The sequence below is a fragment of the Vombatus ursinus genome, unplaced genomic scaffold (assembly GCF_900497805.2).
Source record: "Vombatus ursinus unplaced genomic scaffold, bare-nosed wombat genome assembly UNPS02009975.1, whole genome shotgun sequence".
Classification (NCBI taxonomy): domain Eukaryota; kingdom Metazoa; phylum Chordata; class Mammalia; order Diprotodontia; family Vombatidae; genus Vombatus; species Vombatus ursinus.
Window position 1 is genome coordinate 4,375,579 of NW_020949753.1, and position 21,551 is coordinate 4,397,129.

At 39.2% G+C, this 21,551-nt stretch overlaps 1 pseudogene; it reads left to right on the forward strand.

The window, feature by feature from the left end:
- The first annotated feature begins 2,579 nt into the window (after window positions 1–2,579).
- Window positions 2,580–21,551, forward strand: part of LOC114036716 — a 38,714-nt pseudogene continuing 19,742 nt past the window's right edge.

Consider the following 21,551-nt stretch of genomic DNA (forward strand, 5'->3'; position numbering starts at 1 on the left):
TCTCTCCATTCACACAGTCACAACCCTTATAAGGTTCAGGTTCTAATCACTTCTCAGATGTACTATGGTAATAGCCTTCCAATTGTACTCCTGACTTCCCATCCCTTTCCAATCCAGCCCTTACACCAATATTCTTTAAATTGGAGTATACAAGATGATCCACTGGGTGAGGGAAGAAAAAGTTAGAACTATTTCTATTTATTTTTGTCTAAAAAAGGAAATAAATTAAGCTTTTCTAATATTTAGTAGATGAATTGACAGTGGTACCCTCATTTGGCCTGTAGCTCAGTCATATGTCACGGATGGTATTGGAACTTGAAATTCCATGACTCAGAGTTGCAAGCGGCATCTTCGCATGGTCATTCTTCCTCGGTGTATTGCACTGCATTGCAGTTGGTATGTACCTGATAAAATGAATTTATGGCTTATATTACCAAGTTTTAATCAAACTAATCCTCACAAAATGGAAAAGTGGCTTGAAAGATTTCTGCAAAGCAATCACAGAATGAAAATAAATCTTAAAATTCAGGTACAAGTGAACAAGAAAATTACAGAGTTGCCATTTCTCCTATACCAAGTATGGGATCCCCATCACCCTTAATACAAAGCAAAAACAATGTTGAACTAATAAGACATGACAAGTAGGTCAAAAAAGAAACACACTGAGTGGTGCTTAGAGCTGTGCTGGACACACTAGTCTTTGGATTAATTTGGAGGGAGGGAAGAGTAAGGGAACAAATATTATTATATGCCTACTCTGTGCCAGGGAGTACACTAAGCACTTCACAAATACTATCTCCCAGAGACGACTATAAAAACTGAGGCTCTAGGCGGCACTCTCACTCATGAAAAAATGAGTGTATGGTATCAATCCTTCATGGAATCTGCTTCATGAAACAAAGAAAAATGGAGCGGAATAATATTATTCAGAAGATTGTCAGCAACTCCTATGCTTGTAAGCATCCTGAGTTGTCTATTTTGGAAATTCTCTAACTTGAGCCTTAGCTTGTGAATGCCAAACCCTGTCTTCCACCCAATCTCTTCCAGAAAAGTCTACTTTGGCTCATCCCCAAGCAAAGCCATCATACTTTCACCTATTGAAAATAACTGGAAAACCTAAGACACTGTTAAAGATCTGGTCAATGTGGGAACTTGTTTTGCTCGACTATGCTTTAAAAAAAAACTACAGTTTTTTTTTCTTTTCTGTGAAGGGTGGAGGAGAGGGAGAGAAATTGAATGAACTGAAAAAAATTTAACTAAAAAATAAAGTGATTGGAAAAGGAAGCTTTGGAAAGGTTCTTACAAGACACAAGTATGGGTTAAACAGATAGCTGTTGTCAGGTACCAGAAATTCATAAATATTCTAGCTAGGTCAATGGTGTGGTAGTCTGCAACCAACTCTGTTTTGATGAAACATTTGTACATCTCGTTACCTCAGCCATGTCCTGCTTGTTTCAGCCTCGTCTCTCTCCCACAACCCCTTTAAGCATTTTCAGTCAAAAAACAAACAAACAAAAAACATAAAGAACTTATGAACCAAGCTTTTGCTCGTACTTAGACCATGCGTATGCCCTGATGGCCATTACAAGGTGCCATCTTAGAGGCTCCTTTAAGTAAATTCCCTAATAAAGCCTGGCCCTCTTTCCTTGGAATTTCCTGCGTCATTAGCTGCAACAATTTGGTGTAGTCTGTAGGACTCGCAGGAAATGGGCTAGCGAAGGGAGGAAAGCAAGGGGGAGATCCCTGATTACTGCCCAGGCATCGAGGTGCGGGTGGCTCTCGTAAGATTTGTATGAGTCACCTAAAGGGGGCGGGGGGGGGGGGGAGAAGAGATGCCCTCGAAACGCTTGCAAAGGTTGACTATCTTATTAGCTGAGATGAAATTGCTACTGGGCAGCAATACTTACAGTAGCTTGGCTATTGTTAATTGCGTTGTGTTCTATCATCAAGCAACAGTTCGGTTGGAGTGTGTAAAACAGAATAACACCTAAGCCTAGAAGGAGATATGCTGATTACAGCCTTCCAATTAATGAAGGCTAGAGCTGAAAATAGTGAGAGATGAAAAACACCCCTCTACCTTAGCACGTCGTTTTGTGAGCGCTAGAAGGCATCATATGCCAAGAGTTAAAAGATCATCTGCAACATTTCAGAACTGGGACCTACGGACCGGGAGGAAAGGGATTCAGACGAGGGCTGAGTGGGAGGCCGCATCTAAGTCTGAGGGGGGGATAGGGGATGCAGACCCTCTGCAGTCATACCAAGTTAGACCCGTACGGAAAAGCCAGCTAAAGCAGAGGCATATATTGAGTTGGATTATTAGAGTCTATAGGGATGCTTGGCTGGACCCTACTGATATGCCAGCAGAAGGGGCTTCCCGGGATGGGGAGCCTTGAGAGGAAATAGCAGTGTTACTAAAGAAATCCCATCAGCAACATACTAGAAAGACTTCATCAGCTCCTCCTGAAGAAAATAAGGCTCCAGATGAGGAAGGGGACGAAAACCTGTGCCTTTCCCTTGCTGCCTAGGAGCTTGATGAACCTATAAGGGACTAGGGGCATGGCTGAGGCTCCCCACGAGTAATGTGGCTGAAGACACTAGAGACAATCTGTAGAAGTAACCTTACATTGGTCTGGGGTACAATAAGCAGAGAGTCCTTTTCCTAGTAGACATTGAGGCAGAATGCACTCTTATTTATGGAAATCCATGTAGATTCATTGGTCCCCTGGTTTACAATGATGTTACAGGAGCTTCTATAAATAAATCCTCTAATAAAGCCCGGACTGATCACCCTGGGTTTGTGCGCCTCTTTTCTCAGAATTTCCTGCGTCATAAACCCCCCGGGTCTGCAACAAGGCAGAGGAACAATTCTGTGCTGTCAAAGTTCTGAAGAAAATAAAAAGCAATCTGAAAAAAGGAGGAAAAACACATTGTCAGAACTGAATTACCTTCTGACGAATATAAAGCACACTTTCCTGACTGGCCTACACTTCTCTTTCCAGACAGCAGTCAAATTGTACTTTTGTCTTCTGCTACATTAAACGTGAAGAATTGTCGGGCGTCTCCAGAGGAAGAGTCGCTTCTTGGAATTTCTGGATTTCGTACTGTTGAAATTTCCATTGCCCTGAGCGACCTGCACTTCCTGCACATTGTTCATAGAGACTTTAAATTGGAAAACAAATTGCTAGGTTTACCTGAACATATTGTCCTAAAAGACTTTGAACTCTGCATAGAACACAATGGCACAACAGGCATCTTCTTTGGCCCCCCACCCACCCCCGGGGCACCCCTGAAATGCTTCATGAACAGCCTTATAACTGAACAATTGACTGCTGGTGCTGCCGCAGGAAATGTTCTTTGGCTTGCCTCCTTTCTATAGCCAAAATACAAATGAGACATTAAACAATATTTTGAACACAGCCATTCCAACCGAAGCCAAATATTACAAATTCTACAAGATACCTCCTCAAGGGCCTGCTGCAGAAAGATGGAAAAGAAAAGTTTGGTGCCAAGGATGACTTTGTGGGGATTAAGAATGAAATCTTCTCCCTTATTAACTAGGATGGTCTCATTAAAATTACTCTTCCTTCACGCACACTTAAGTGGACCCAGAAATCTTCTGCATTTTGATCCTGAGTTCACAGAAGAACGTACGCAAGAAGAACTTCACTAATAAGTTGAAGCTCTGAACCTTCCTGAGGCTTCTCCTTTGTACCTCCCATGGATTCATTGCTCTGAAAATTCTTGGGTTGGTTTTGAGAGGGGGCTCTGGAGTGGTTCCATTTAGTTAGCCCATCAGCCAACCATACATATTTAAAAATACGTAAAATATTTACATAGGTAAATATGTAAAATATATAAAATAAAAATATGTCAAAACTGGAAACTTGGAACTGTAATTCCAAATATGCTCGTTATGGATAGCTTTTTGAAGAGCACAAAATCCTTTCAGTGAGCTTATAAACTTTGCATTTTTATTCTTTCTCTTCAAAGTGTTGCTATCTATTTCAAATAAGCATGAGATAACTATTGTGGATAGCAGGCCTGTAGTTTTTGTAGGAAGAAGATGGAGTTTTGAAAGATCTGCTTGGGCTGTGATAATAGATTTCATGAAATGTGCCTTTATCTGATGAAATCCACTTAGATCCAAAATTTTTTTCATATTTTGGAAAACTTTAGCTGTTAAGCTTTCTCCTCCTGTAGTGTAGCGATTGAGATTTTAACAAAAGGGTAAACTGAGGCAGATCTCTGCACAAGATAACATTTATTACCAGGGGCATGTTACTTGTCAATAAATGTGTCCATGGCTTGCTTCCATTCATGCCAAAGACTCTGAGCAAAAGAACAGTTCCCTTTATATATGTTTTGGAAAGTACAGAGCAAAGAACAGAGCACGGTAGGTGACATCCTGGGATAAAGGGCAACATTATTGATTAGAGAGCTGAGACATAAGGAACAACATGATTGGTTGGAAGTTCGGTAATGGGGGCTCGCAATGACCCCCCCTTTTTCTCATGAGACTAGGAAGTGCTCTTTGAGTCTTGGTTTGAGACAATGGCCAGACTTTTGAACATGGACATCCTTGAAGAATTGCTTGGTGGCATAAAGATATCAGGCCCAACTCCCTTTCTGATCATGCACATTTCCCAAGGTTAACAACATTATTTGATTTTTAAATTTAACCCATTACAGTCAAGCTGAACTCTGAACTCAATTCAGAGACAAAGAATCATGACTTAAGCAGCTACAGGACAAAATCAATTACTTGTAAATAGGATCAATAAAAAAAGATATAGGATTAATTTTCATCTAAATAGATTTACTATATGAACAATATATATGTTAAGTTTACTAAAGATGGACTTAGTCATAAGCATCAATGTAACATTTGTCAGACCATTACAACATGGGACATTGATTCTGCCATATTTAGAAGATAAATTTATATGTAGACTGGTATGTGTCTGTGAGTGTGTGTGTGTGTGTGTGTGTGTGTGTAAGAAATATAATCAATAATGAAAACATATTGAAAATGGTCTTGTGTGAAGGAAGGCAGCTTAGCAGTACAGATCTGAAGGTATATTACAATGTGGTAATCAAAACAGTCTGGTACTGGTTAAGAAATGGAGTGATAGATCAATAGGCTAGATTAGACACACAAAAAAATAGTAGTAAGTGACCACAGTAATCTACTGTTTCACACACCCAACAAACAAAAGATTTAGGGACAAAAAAATCACTATCTGACAAAAATTGCTGGGGAAACTGGAAAGTAGTTTGGCAGAAACTAGATACAGATCAACATCGTATACCACATACTGAGATAAGGTCAAAATGAGTATATGATTTAGACATAAATGGTGATATTACAAGCAAATTAGGGGAGGATGGAATATTTTACTTATCAGATTGATGGATAAGAGAAGAACTCATGACCAAACAAGAGATACATTTACAAGAGAAACATTACAGGATATAAAATGGATAATTTTCATTACATTAAATTAAAAAGAGGTTGCACAAACAAACCAATACAGCCAAGATGAGAAGGAAAGCAGGAAACTGAGGGAAAATTTTTTAACAACTAATTTCTCTATTAAAGGCCTCATTTCTCAAAGATGTAGAGAACCAAGTCAAATTTATAAGAATATGAATCATTCCCCTATTGATAAATGGTCAAAGGATCTAAACAGCAACTTTCAGATGAAGAAATCAAAGATACATACATATATATATATATACACATATATAATTACATAAAGAAATGCTCTAAATCACTATTGATTAGAGAAATGCAAATTAAAACAAATCTGAGGTACCACCTCACACCTATCAGATTGGCTAATATGGCAGAAAAAGAAATGTCAAATGTTGGAGGGGATGTGGGAAAATTGGGACACCAATGCACTGGTGGTGGAGTTGTGAACTGATTTGACCACTCTGGAACCATGGAATTTGGAACTATACCCAACTGTGCATACCCTTTCACCCAGCAATATCACTACTAGTCCTGTATGCCAAAGAGAACAAAGAAAAAGGAAAAGGACCTATATGCACAAAAATATTTATAGCAGTTCTTTTAGTGGTGGCAAAAAATGAGAAATTGAGGGGATGCCCATTAGTTTGGAGAATGGCTGAACAAATTGTGGTATATGAGTATGATGGCATATTATTGTCATATAAGAAATGTTAACCAGGATGGTTTCGGAAAAACCTGGCACGACTTATATGAACTGATGCAAAGTAATGTGGGTAGAACCAGAATGCTGTATACAGTAACAGCAATATTGTACAGTGATCAACTGTGAATGACTTAGCTGTTTCCAATAATACAATGATCCAAGACAATTCTAAAAGATTTATTAAAAATACCATCCACCTCCAGAGAAAAAAATAATGGAGTCTGAATGCAGATTGAAGTAAATTTTTTTTCACTCTTTATTTTTCTTGCCTTCTTTTGTAGTAAAATAAAAAAAAAGACAATTTGTGTAACTTTAAAAACTTGAATATTTGCCCATTTGTAAATCTTGGAAATAAAATTTTCTGATCTGATTAAAAATCTTCCAGATAAATATTTTCAAAGGATTTTAACCCCACTTCTTTTTAAAAAAAAATTTTAAATGCAACGCAAAGGCTTCTGATTAGTTTTCACAATGCTTAACATTTGGGGAAGCCGAAAATCTGCTAGCCTAATTTAAATGAAATGTTTGTATAATTGGTTAATGGAACTTGAAAATGAGTATCACAATTTGGTAATTGCAGCTGACTGTATCACCCCAAAATAAAAACTCTCAGGAACATGATAGGTCAAACCTAGAACTTCCAGGTCAAAGGAAAAATAGTTCAAGAAGCCAGAAAGGAAGTATTCTTGAATACCAAGGAGCCACAGTGAGAATCACACAAGATTTAGCAGTCACCATTTTAAAAAGCAGAGGGTTTGGAATGTGATATTCCAGGAGGCAAAAGTCTTAGTTTTACAGCCAAGAATAATTTACCCAGAAAAACTGAGTATTTCAGGGGCAGCTAGGTGGCACAGTGGATAGAGGACAAGCCCTGGATTCAGAAGGACCTGAGTTCAAATCCTATCTCAGACACATAACACTTACTAGCTGTGTGACCCTGGGCATAACCCCATTGCCTAGCCAAAGAACAAAAAACTGAGTATTTCTCCCTACGGGGGGAAATATTGACCTTTTGTGAAATAGAGGACTTCTCAGAAGCATTCCTTATAAGAAGGCCAGAGCCAAATAGAAATTTCAAAGGACGCATAGAAAGGTAAATATGAGCAACTAATCATAAGATACTAAAAAAGGATGAATTGTTTATATTCCAATAAGGGGAGATGATATATATTTCATCCCCAGAACCAGATCATGAGAGGGGTTATAGAAGGAGTCTAATAAGACAGAATGCTTAGGGGTGATTTAAAAAAAAAATGCTTTGATGACCTTAAAAGAAGAAGGGAAAGAGAGGAGGAAAGGAATGTACTACAGGGAAGAAAGGAAAAAAGAGGATGAGGGAAATTATTTTATACAATTTGGGTACAGAAGTAGAAGGCTATAAAACAAAGAGGAAAAGTAGAAGGAATGGACATCTCACTTCTGAACTGGTTAAAAGAAGGGAAAGGAAAGAAATAACCATTTTATAGAACATCTACTATGTGCCAAGCATTGTGATAAGTTCGAATATTATATATCTACATACATACAGAATTGGGTGCAGAAATAAATTTCACTTGACAGTAATACAAAAGGGAAAAGTGAAAAGAGAGAGGGAAAAATAAGTGGGAGAGTGGATAAAGGGAGAGATTGGTCCTAAGCAAAAGAAATTCTAATCACAGAAAGTGGGCTATAAAGAGGGCTTTAAAAGAAAAGAAAGGATTTGTTCTGAGAGAGAAAAAGAGAAGAGGAGCAGAGGAGAAAGGCAGAGTGCATCAAACTTAGAACACTGGTGCTGAGCATATTCTTTCTCTCTTACCACCCTCTTCTTTTATAAAGAGATGAAGAAAACTGATCAAAACAATTCCAACCATGATTCCAGAGGACTCATCATAAACTATATTACCCACCTGCTGTCAGAGAGGCAATACAGAGAGCGTATAGATAGAGACATCGTTTTTGAACATTGCCATTGTGGGAAATTGTTTTGCTTGACTATGTATATGGAAGGAACCCCAAACAATCACCCACCTAATAGGGTTTTTTATAGTTCTTCAGAAAAAGCAAATATATGGCATTTCCTCACAATCACCACCACCATGGTTCTTCCATGAAGGTGGAAGTGCTGACTGGTGGGCCAAGTAACAGTACCAGGCTGTATTCAAGAGAGTAATGACCTTTTAGCTATCTTAATACAAATGAACCTGACTTGTAATAAGGACTAGGAAGTATAATCATCTGTGTTGCAGCCCTGACATACGTGAGGCTACACTAAGTCATCATTACTGCTTTACATGGGCAGACCCACTGGGAACTGCAAAGAATTGGTAACACCCACCATACGGACCCAATCATTAAGATCTGGGACACACTTGGTTCTTCTGAAACAGTGTGGGGAAGTCCAGAATTTCTGGCCTTCTTTCTTCTGCCTCAGGTCCTTCAAAGCACTACATTATTTGTTTCATTTGGGTTATCCTTCTATTTAAAGTTTTTCCTTTCCTCTTCAAGCGCTTCCTCTATTACACTTCTTGAAACCCCCAGTTGTCCAATAACAATCCTAAAGACATGTAAGTGGTGAAGATCCTCTAAAAGAGCTTTAGGACTTCTTTTTTTAAATCAAGTAGAGATGTTGCATTGGGAGCAATATCCTAAGGCTGCATATCCCGGGCAGGTTTAGCCAATTTTTCCCTAAAAGGTATTGAAACTGCTCATGGGTAGACCATGCCAATAAAAATCTAGTGTTTGATAAACCCAAAGATCCAAGCTTTGGGGACAAGGACTCACTATTTGACAAAAACTGTTGGGAAAACTAGAAAACAGTTTAGTAGAAACCGGGTATAGACTAATATCTCACATCACATATCAAGATAGGTTCAAAATGGTTACATGATTTAGATATATAGGGTAATGCCATAAGCAAATTAACGGAGCATGAAATAGTTTACCTGTCGGATCTATGGATAAAGGAAGAATTTATGACCAAACAAGCAATAGGGAGCATTAAGGGATATGAAATGGATAATTTTCATCACATTAAATTAAAAAAGGTTTTGCACAAACAAAACTAATTCAGTCAAGATTAAAAGGAAAGTAGAAAACTAGGAGGAAATTTTTATGGCAAATTTCTCTGATAAAGGCCTCATTTCTCAAATATATAGAGAATTGAGTTAAATCTATAAGAATACAAATATTTCCCCAATTGACAAATGGTCAAAGAATATAAACAGATAATTTTCAGATGAAGAAATGAAAGCTATCTGTAGGCATATGGGAAAATACTCCCAAACATTATTTTTTTTTATAGGTAATTGGGGTTAAGTGATTTGCCCAGGGTCACATAGCTAGTAAGTGTCAAGTGTTTGATCTGAGGCCAAATTTGAACTCAGGTCCTCCTGCCTTCAGGGCTGGTTCTCTATCCACTGCACCACCTAGCTGCCCCACTCTTAAACATTACTGACTAGAGACATGCAAATTAAAACAACTCTGAAGTACCACCTCACACTTATCAGATTGGCTAACATGACAGAAAAGAAACATGATAAATGTTGGAGAGCATGTGGGAAAAATTGGGACACTAATGTATTGTTGGTGGAATTGTGAAGTGATCCAACCATTCTGGAGAGCAATTTGGAACTACACCCAAAAGGCTACAAAACTGTGTATGCCAGTTAACCCAGCAATACCATTCCTAGGTCAGTATCCCAAAATCATAAAAAAGAGGAAAAGGACCTATTTGTATAAAAACATTTATAGCAGCTCTTTTAGGGGTAGCAAAAAATTGGAAATTGAAGGAGTGCACATCAATTGGGGAATGGCTGAAAAAGTTGTGGTACCCGATTGTGATGGAGTATTATTGTGCTATAAGAAATGATGAGCAGGATGCTTTCAGAAAAACCTGGAAAGACTTACATGAACTGATGTAAAGTGAAGTGAATAGAACCAGGAGAACATTGTATGCAGTAACAGCAATACTGTATAAAGATCAACTGTGAATGACTTAGCTCTTCTGAGCAATACAAGGATCCAAGACAATTTCAAAGGATTTATGATGAAAAATGCTATCCACCTCCAGAAAAAGAACTGATGGAGTCTAAAGGCAGATCAAAGCATACTTCTTCTTACTTTCCTTTTCTTTTTTTTTTTAATTTCTTTTACAACATGACTAATATGGAATTATGCTTTGCACTACTGTACAGGTATAACCTATATCAAATTGCCTTCTCAATAAGGGAGGAAGAAAGGGAGAGGGTTGGAACTCAAAATTTTAAAAAACAAATGTTAAAACTTTTCACATGTAATTGGAAAGAAAATATTTGAGAAAAGAGAAGCTAATAAAAAGTAGAGTACAGAATACATTTATTGCACCTAATAATAAATACATAAATGATTTTACTTTAGCTCATCAGCCAAGAAAGATTTCCCTTCTGGTGAGCTCCACCTTCCTCCAGGTATTTATATACTTGTTCTAACTTCAAGTACCATCTCAAAGTTTAGACCTTCTCCATCAAGCAGGAAAAGATATTGTTAGATACTTGATGTCCTTCTGCTGGACTTGAACAGTCTACATAACTCACAATACCAGTAAATGGCCTGGCTTTTAGTAACTCTAACCTTCTTTGTTCCTCCTTCATCTTATTGCTTTTTGGTTCAGTTCCTCCTCTGCTCTTTGGGTAGTAGATTCTCTGTTGAACCAGTCTTTTCTCCCTTATTGATATTCTATTGCTCCACTGCCTGCCATCGCTATCTCTTTTGTGATTCAGCATTTCCTAGTCCCATGATCCTTTTGTGACATGAAGATTGTCACTTAGTTGTCCTGCTGATGGGGTGCTTGGGTGCCTGTGTTTCGGTGCTTGTGCTTGTACTTGGACCCCAATTTCTCCCTAGTCTCAGAAACACTGTCTCCGACAGTTTTCCCCTAGCCCAAGGACGTTATGCCTGGCAATTACTCATGAGTGGACCTCAGCAAAACACTTATCTCTCTCTCTGGTGCAATGACACAAAGCTGGGTGAGAGAGTGCTGGGCTGCCCCCAGCCCTAAAATCATGTCTCTGGAAGCCTCCCAATTCCTTAGTAAGCTCCTGTCTTGTGAGAAAACTTTCCCTTGTTGCAGAGCATTCTCTCATCAGGACAGAGAGAGGGGTGTCTTGTCTGGACCAAGGAGTTTCGTCCCTGGCTAGCCCAGAGACTCTTCCTCCTGCCAGATTCCCAAGATACATGCCTCTGACATCTCCCTCCCTGTCTTTCCCATCCATAGCTCCCAAAGACACCTGGACCCTTAGATTACCTAATTGGTATCCCTGGCATTCCTTTCCCATATCCTTTTCCATAGAAACCCTAGCTCCATCCTCAGTCTCTCACAGGTTCCTTAAGAATCCTTGCCCGCTGAAAAGTGTAACAATAAACTTTTTGCCAACTTGACTTAAAGAATGCTTGAGTCTGTGAATTCATTCCAGATGACCCCGTCCTGTACTCCAGTCTTTGAGGGGTCTCAACCTCTCAGACCGCAACATTGCCAATGTGTCTACTAGTACTTCCTTAGGAAAATATTATAGCTCTTACAGAGAAACATCCAAAAGCAAATTTTAATATTTAAGTAAGTGTGGATTTATATAAGCATCATGCAGCAGCTTTGAAGTATTTTTTTTCTATCATCAAAAATATCAGGATGTGTGAAATGACATTTTGGTATGAAGTGATTTACAAATACTCATATGAAACTCTGGAGGTCCTTTTCCTAACTCCCATTTGAATTAATAATTTGGGTCTACAGAAGACTGGCTAACTACACCTTCCCTTCAGTATTCTAGGGGTATCCCAAAGTGCTACATTTCAATCATTCATCCACTTACCATTAATTAACTTTTACTGAGGGATATTTACTGAGAAGATACAGAAGGAAAAAAAGTACAAACACATCCCTTCAAACCAAGAGCGCACTCTCTATCTTGGTTGCTTGGAAATATGGACTCAGACTTAGAGTGGCTGGTACAAAGCATTCATCCCAGTAAGTTCACTTCTGAATCAACATAGACCCTCTGTTGGACTGAGTCCTATGGGTCAGTCTTCATTGAACTTAGCTGCTGACAACCTCTGCACAGAATATGGGCTCTAAGTCCTTGATCTTTCACAATCTCATATCTCTTCCATTTGCAAAATTCATTCACTGAAGAACAGAAAAGAATAAACGCAAAGAAACAGACTCCATGTTGACTGATAGCCATAGGCCATCCTGGTTGGGGAGATAGTTGGCAGTAGGAGGTTATTGTTGCCACTGCTTCTATCCACAGGGAGACTTACAATAGTCCTTGTCTCAATCACTCCCAGGAAAGAGAAGTCTCCTTGGTTTGCTAATGTCAATGTACCCAGTAGTGTGACCTCAAAAAAGTCTTTCCCTTTGTTAGGTGGTAAGAGTACAAGAAATAGTCTTAGAATACTTGTTCCTATTTCAAAGTGGCTAGAAGGGTCCTCCATTATACATGCTCACCAAACATCCATGTGGTCGAGGAAATAAGCCTTCATTGACCAGTCTCTCATTATTCTTATTTTGTCCCGAAGATAGAATGAGGCTACTGCATCTTAAGAGAAGGTTATTGGGTTATAGACCTTATAAACATTACATATATTTATATATACATGTATATTATATATATATATTTATACATACATACACACATTTAGATGACTAATAAAAGTTAGTATAACATAGTGGAAAGAGCATTGGGCTTGGAGGTGATGAGGTCTAGAGATTAGGGGTCCTGGAATCCCAAAATCACGACACATGGGTCCTGCTGGCAAGAATTTGACCCAAGCCTTTTTTCAGCCAAAAACAAGGTTTACTGAAGATTTGCCATATTAGCTAGATTCTTAAGGAATCTGACCATCTGTGGGCTATTGGCTAGATTGTGAAAATCTGTGCATTTTAATGGAGAGAAGATGGACCTTATATACAGAAAGACTGTGGGAGGGATCTAGGAGTGGCCAAGTAGTTTAGGGTGAGTGGAGGAGGGGTCTAAGGAGATCTGGATGGGAGTGGACAGAACTCCTGGGACCTGGACAATGGAGCCTAGCTAGGGTTAAGTGTGGGAAATGGCCAGGGGCCATAGGGAGGTAACGCAATGGAAGGGAGATTGGGTGTAGCCACAATGAAAGACCAGTTGATGAGATTATTGCCTCAGGCAAATGCCAGAGATTTGACCTTGTGGGACAGTTCAGGGTTTTTCCTTTCTGGGGCCTAGGTCCCATCCTCATCAGAGGTAAAAGATATGGGTTTAGTTACTTACCACCTTTGTGACCTTGGGCAAACTGTCTAATCCCCAGGAGCTAAGGGGGGTGGACAATGGTGTCTAAGAGTTCTTCTAGCCCTTAACTCTCATCTCCTACTGAACCAAGAAGTAAATGGATAGTCAGAGTGATGTGGTCTAGAGATTAGGGGTCCTGGCACCCCAAAATCATGATACCTGGGTCCTGCTCAAAAGAATTCAACCCAAGCCCTCTTGCAGCCAAAAACAAAGTTTATTGAAGATTCACCGTATTAGCTAGACTCTTAAGGAGTCTGAGCATCTATGGGCTATTGGCTAGATTGTAAAAATCTGAGCATCTTAATGGAGACAAGATGGACCTTATATACAGAAAGACTGGGAGGGATCTAGGAGTAGCCAAGTAGTTTGGGGTGACTGGAGGAGGGGTCTAAGGAGATCTGGATGGGAGTGGCCAGTAAACTGGGGTGAACAGAACTCCTGGGACCTGGACAATGGAGCCTAGCTAGGATTAAGTGTGGGAAATGGCCAGGGGCCATAGGGAAGTAAAACAAAGGAAGGCCAAGCTAGGTTAAAGGTAACAGAATTCGGAGATTGGGTGTAGCCACTTCCAACCCCATCAAGAGCAAACTGTTGCCCAGAAGACTGATCCACGTGATTGTGCACAGTGATTCCCCACAATCATTGGAAGGTCTTTATAAGAGCTTGCAATAGAGAGTCAATGAATTAAAGCATTTATTAAGCATTAAGTGCTAAGCACTATGTAAGACTCTGGAGGTACAAATACACAAAGATAGCCTCTGCTCTGGAGTTGCTTACATTCTAAGAGAAGGAGCCAATAAATTATAGGAAGTGATGGCCAGGAAAGGAAGAATATTTTGGTTGGCAAGTGAGAGGGATGGTAAGTGAAAGACATCTCAAAAACATCAAACAGAAGAAACTGGGGCAATCACCATTGGTGACTCCCCACCAGAGGAGGAAGGAAGTTTTCTGCCAAAGATGAAAAAAAGGTACTCTTAGCCTGAGGAAACAGAATTTCAGGAAATTATCAAGCCTTTTCCAAGCAAGCTTTTGCTGGTAGATGTGCTTCAGGACAGGGAGAATGGCTTCTGGCCAACAAGGATGCAGCAAAATGAAGGCAAAACAACTCCGAGCAGAGTCTGGCAGCTCTTAAGACATGAGAAATGAATATTATTCTAGCCAAGCTGGTTTTCCTGCTTTGCGGCATTCTTGTATGGAACCATACCCTAATAATTACGGTATGCTACTGAGGGGGTTGGGATCTGGGCCCCAGAAAGGAAAAACCCTGGACTTTCCCACCTGGCCATATCTCTGGCCTTCCCCTGGCCTTTCATTGTGGCTACACCCAATCTCCTCTCCATTGTCTTACCTCCCTATGGCCCCTGGCCATTTCCCACACTTAATCTTAGCTAAACTCCATTGTCCAGGTCCCAGGAGTTCTGTCTACCCCAGTTTACTGGCCAATCCCATCCAGATCTCCTTAGGCCCCTCCTCTCATCACCCCACACTACTTGGCCACTCCTAGACCCCTCCCACAGGCTTTCTATATATAAGAGCCATCTTGTCTCCATTAATATGCTGGGATTTTTATAATCTAGCCACTGCTTAGATTCTTATAATCTAGCCAATAGTTCACTAATGTTCAGACTCCTTAAGAGTCTGCCCAATATGATGGATGTTCTAATAAACCTTGTCTTTAGCTGAAAGAAGGCTTGGGTTGAATTCTTTTGGGCAGGACCCGGGTATTGTGATTTTGGGGTCCCAGGACCCCTGAAACCCTAAACTGCATCACTACCATCCCATTTCTACATCCAGTGTAGCTCCCAGTGTTTCTGTGTGCTTTCTAACCCAACAGGCTCTGGAATGACAAATACAATAAAATAACAAAGCTGCCCTGTGCCTTTCTATGGAAAGGAATAATCAATTTCTCTACTGTAATGTCAGCATAAGATCCCCACTTAAACTAGCAAGTCTACTTCATTTTTAGACAGAAAAAGAAATGAAAGGGGAGATTTCAAAACATGAAGCCCCTTTTCATCAATCTAAAAGTATTGTATAGATAAATTTTTTATGTAAAGTTGGACCCCTGGGACAACCATTGTACACGTCCACAACTGTGGTCATCCTTTTGGCAAACAGGTATTGTAGATTGCCTAAAACTACACTAATTTCCTTCCTTCTCTCATCCCTTCCTTCCTTCCTTCCTTCCTTCCTTCCTTCCTTCCTTCCTTCTTTCCTTCCTCCCTCCCTCCCTTCTTTCTTTCCTCCCTTCCTTCCTTCTTTCTTCCTTTCCTCCCTCCCTTACTTTCTTCCTTCCTTCCCTCTTCCTTTCCCCCCTCCCTCCCTTCTTCCCTTCTTCTCTCCCTTCCTTCTCTCTTCCCTTCCCCCTTCCTTCCTCCCTTCTTCCACCCTTTCTTCCTTCCTTCTTCCTCCCTCCCTTCTTTCCTTCTCTTTTCCCTTCCCCCCTCGCACCTTGCAGCAATGGACATTTATTGTTCACCATTTATGGGGTGCAAGACACACACAATTGGATATACACAAGATGCACAAAGATGATTAAGGCATATTTTCTGCTTTCCTCTTTCCTTGGGCAATCAGCTATTCTCAGATACCACTCTGGATCAGACTTTTTGGCTTCTTTCAGAACTCAACTTGAGCATACAAAGTCCACCCTTCTTACGAAAGGGCCGGAAGACATAGATGAAGAGTCAAATAGTTTGTCAAATGGATGCAGGATGGTGTTTACATTTAGAATTTCCTCTCCTTTTAGATTTCAGATGTGGAGCTTAAGTCCTTTTGTCTCACACATTCTGACAGGTACCCAGTTTATCTACAAGGAGTTTTTTATCCCAAGAGACTGATTTAAGATATTTAAGGAACACTCAAACCATTTAGTCTAACAGCATAAGGGTAAGTCTTGGGCCCCAAAGAACCTAAACAAAATTTTCACTACAAGATGATAAATTCAGATCTGGAAGGAACTTTGGTAGTTATCTAGAGCAGCGCTTCTTAAACTTTGGGTCCTGAAAAATTTGGCAATAATAAAAGCCAATCGTGCAATGACCAAAAATTAATTAAAAAATCAAACACATAATGAATCCAAGGTGTTTCTGGCAGCACCTGCCCCAATTGCATACACAAATGCATACATGCACACTTTGCACTGCGCATGCTCTCAGGCCACACAAGGGGTCTGAGCGGAAAAAGTTTAAGACGTTCTGATATAGAACAGACCACTCTTTTCACACATGAAAAAGATGATGCCCAGCATGGTTAAGTGACTGTCATAGCTCAAGTAGGTGGTAAATGGCAGAACCAGAGAATTTGACCTGACAGTCCAGGTAGAGGCTGGACTCTTGCCACGTCACCAGGAGTCTTCTTAACCACCTTGATCATTAATAACAAAATAGAAGACATCTGGCCCAATTGCAGGGAATGTTTTGATGGATATTTATACCAACAGAGAGACAAAATGGTGATAGTTTGCAAAGGCTTTTTCTGGCATTGGGTTATTTTCTTTAATTCTCATGCTGAATAACTGAATAACAAAGTAGCAGGAGCTTTTTAATTCAGGGTCTATGTGCTTTTAAAAAAATCGATAACCATGTTTCATTGTAATTGGTTATGCATTTTCTTTTATTTGCATTTAAAAACAACAGTTTGAGAAAGGGTCCATTGGCTTCACCAGACTTTTTCCCTTTCTCTGCAAACAGGTAAAGAGAGGCACCCCTGGTGCAATGGCAAGCGTACTGAAGCAGACCAGGTCCAGGGGACCTTGGATCTCAGTTCAAGCCCTTGCTCTAACCCCAGCTAATTCAGGAAAACAAAAGCCAAACTTTAAGCAAAGACTCTAGAAATTCTTCTAAGAAACCAACATTACTTGGAAATTACCTTGTGTTTATTCCATATATATTCAAATATGTACAAAAAGTTACTACAGCTAACATATTCTAGTAGGGCAGGAACTGTTTCATTTTAATTTTTATCCTCCCAGAGACTAGGCAGGGCATGTTACATAGCAGTCATTTGTTAATAAAGGCTTCCTGTTCTGGCCAGGCTTGAAAGTAGCAATAACAATAGTGATGACTTTAGGCCAGTCACTCAATTTTGGGGGGTCCTCAGTTTCCTATCGGTAAAATGAGGAAGTTGGACCATTACTTCGAAGTATTACTGACAATTTAAATCCTGCCAAAATAAACATGTTTGCTTTGGCATTATATTCAGAAATCTCTGCCTCTAAGAACACTTTCTTTAAATTTGACTGTTTGTGGACTGGGAAATGTTTGCTTGGTTCTTGCAACTAACAAACACAAGATAAGAGGCACCTCTGAAGTTTTTTCTTGGAGAATGGATGACTCAGAATTCAGCCTTAAACCTACTGAACTAAAGATTTGCCTTTGACATTAAATATTACTGCAGAGGGAAAGGAAGGAATGAATAATCCTTTCCCTCTGCAGTAATATTTAATTGACATTGAAGTTCTTTAACCAAACCTAGGAGGTGGTGCTGATGGGGTCAAGGTGAACAAAATCGTGTTTGTTTTTTTTTTTCTCAGACAACGCAGCATGATACACTGGAAAGAGTATTAGTTCTAGTGTCGGGGAACTGTGTTCGAATATTGCTCCTGACACATGCAGAGGTTTACTGGTAAATGTTTAACAACCAGTCCTCCGGGAAAAAAAAATCTATATAACACAGTTTAAAATTTAATTTGCATTATTAACATTTTTTTTTACTTTTTAAAGTCTAAACAATTGACAAAACAGTAAGCCAAACATTTATTTGCCAATTTCTGAGGTGTAAATGTTCACACTGGAAATTTCACAATTAGCTTTCCCTGAGCCTCTTTGAGTTGGTTCCAGCACATCCCTACAATTTTGTCTTTCAGCATGTCGCTCAAGAGTAACTGGGCCTCAGTTTCCTCATATACAAAGTGAGGGGGCTGAACTAGACGGTCTTCCAACTCTAAATCTATGATCTTCTGATACTTGGAAGACATCTACAAGTCCACTCCTTTGTCTTCTACATTTCTTCAGCCTACTGCTCTATGGTTCTCTTCGCCATCCTGATTGCCCTTCTGTGGATCGTTTACAGCTGTCCATGTCTTTCCTAAAAGGAATTCTCAGTACTCTAAATGTCAACTCTATTTTTATTAACGGAGCTCAAGATCAGATTTGGTTTTTTGGATGCCAAGTTATGCTTATTTGCAGTTAACAAATTTTGAGTTTGGGGCTTTCTAAGACTCTTAGGGTTTTTTTTTTAATACAATTCATTACCTAGCTACATATACCTATCTCTCTGAGTCATTGTTTCCTTATCTGTGAATATGGGAGCTGGACTAGATTACCTCTAGGATCTCTTTCAGCTCTAAATCTACAATCCCATACTTAATAATAATAAAAAAATGATAATCGCTTATTTTTATGTAGTGCTTACTATGTGCCAGGCACTGTGCTAAGTATTTTATAATTATCATCTCATTTGATCCTCACAACCACCCTGGGAGATAGGTGCTGTAATTCTCATTTTACAGATGAGAAAACTGAGGTAATCAGGGGTTAAGTGACTCACACAACTAGTAAGAGCTGAGACCAGATTAGAACTCAGGTCTTCCTGACTCCAGACCAGGCACTCTATCTACTGTGCTACCTCTCTGCCTTTTAAATCCTCCTTAAATAGTTGATTAAAAAGCAACAAGAAAAAACTGTAGGAATTTAAGTTTGTCCCTGTTAAATTACATTTTCTTTGGCTTAGCCTTCTAACCTGAGAAGATCCTTTTACATCCTAATTCTATCATCCAAATGATTAGCTATCTCTTACAGCTTTATACTGGCTATGGATAAATTGGAGTATGTTGAAAGGAGGGGAGCCCCTGTGATCAATGAAAAAAGCACTGGCTCTGGACTCAGAGGTTTGAATTCTACCTCTAACTCCCAGTATCTGTGTGTCCTTGGGCAATTTACAACCTGTGTGGGCCTTGATTACCTCGTCTCCAAAATAAGAGGTAGGACTAGCTCAAGATTCTACCTACTATCTTATAACCTTATAACCCTTATAACCTTAAAACCATGTTATAAAAGGATTAGCTGAAGGAACTGGAAAAGGTTAGGTGGAGAAGACAAGAATTAAGAAAGAAGAGATGGTTATCTTCAAGTTTTTGAAGTCCATTGAATGAGAAACAATGAATTATTTCATTAAATTCAAATTATGTTTTTAAAAAACTCTCTATGTGATAAAAACTTCTGGGAAAATTGGAAAGCAGCCTGGCAAAAATAGGCTTAGACCAACATCTTTACATCACACTCCACAATACATTCTAAATGTATAGACCTTAATATTAAAGATCATACTACAAAGAAAGGAGAAAAACAGATCATCTACCTCTCACAGTTATGTGTAGGACAGATAATCTTAACCAAACAAGAGAGAGTGGCAATTACAAATGATGAAACAGATAGTCTTGATTACTTGAAACTGAAAAAGTTCTGCACAGACAACATTAATTCATCTAAGATAAGAAGGGAAGTAGTTGAATAAAAAAACACAACAACTTCATATCAAATTTCTCTAATAAGAGTTTGGTATCCAAGATATATAAACTATGTATTTATGTCTATATATCTATACACACGCAATACAGACATATATAATACATAAAGCATACATTATATATTCTTTATTGAATATGTGTATACATATATGTTCGTATAATAGCCATTCCCCAATAGATAAATGGTCAAGAAATATAAACAAACAGTTCTCAAAAAAATAACTGCAAAGTATTTACAACCACATAAAAAATGTTCCAAATGACTAATAATAAAATAAATGTAAATCTAAATAACCCTGAGGTTTCACCTCACACCTGGAAATTGGCAAAAAAACTTTTTTTTTTAAATAACAAGAGTCAATGTTGAAGGGGTTGTGGAAAGATAGACACAATGATACATTGCTGGTGGAGTTGTAAAATGATATAGCCATTTTGTATCCAAAGCAATTTGGAATTCTGCAAACGAAGTGAATAAAATATCTATACCCTTTGAACCATAGACTCCGTTACTGGGCTTATACCCCAAGGAAGCCATCATTTAAAAAAAAAATCCATATACACCAAAATATTTATGGCAGCACTTTTTGTGATAGCTAAGAGTTGGAAACAAAGTAGATTCCACCAATTAAAAAATGGCTAAACAAATTGTGGTATAGGAATGTGATAATATTGATTAAGCAAGAAAGTAGGACTTACTGTGCTAAGAAATGATGTGTGTGATAAATATAGAGAAACATGGGAAGATACATACAAACTGATGCCGAGTAATGTAAGTAGAACTAAGAAAACAAGATACACAATAACTGTAACAATGTAAATAGAAAGAACAAAGGCACACCAAAAAGTCAAAAGTAAATGTTATAAATTATCAAGATCAAGTGGAACTTGAATGAAAAGATAAGAGAAGATACCCTTCATGGAGGTGGGAGGTCCACAGGTGTTACACATGGCACATGTTGGCCCATTGGTATGGGACTCTCTTCTTACAGCAATCAAAAGTTATAATCCTGGGGACAGTGCTCCCACATGTAAAGAGAGGCCTGCATGTAAGGAGAGGCTCCATGGGTGGTAAGGCCATCCCACACATGGCATGGGGTGTGGCTCTGTGGCTTGAAGGAAGTCAGAATAGACACCTCTAATCTTCTTCTCCCAATTCTCTTCTCCAAGGAATACTTTAATTCCAGCCAGGAGGGGAAGTAGGAAGTTGGGGCCAGAGGCCACTCTGCTCCCCTTAGAGAGAGGGAGTACTGAGCTAGAATTCTATCTATTAGGTTCAGTCTTTTTGATCACTGTTTCTCACTATTGGGGGAAGGGAGATCCTAGCTCTATATCCTTCCCCACTCCCTTCATCCGCCCCCCACAAATACCAGTTCCACAATGAACACACAGAGAATAGCAAAGAAACCTATTTATCTAAATTGTAGCAAAACAGAAGTCACAGAAAGTATACAAAGGATAATATATTCCAGACAATACAGAGTAAAGCAGTTCTCCCAGTGGAAATGAGTTGGCTCAGCAGAATCGAGAGAGAGAGAGAGAGAGAGAGAGAGAGAGAGAGAGAGAGAGAGA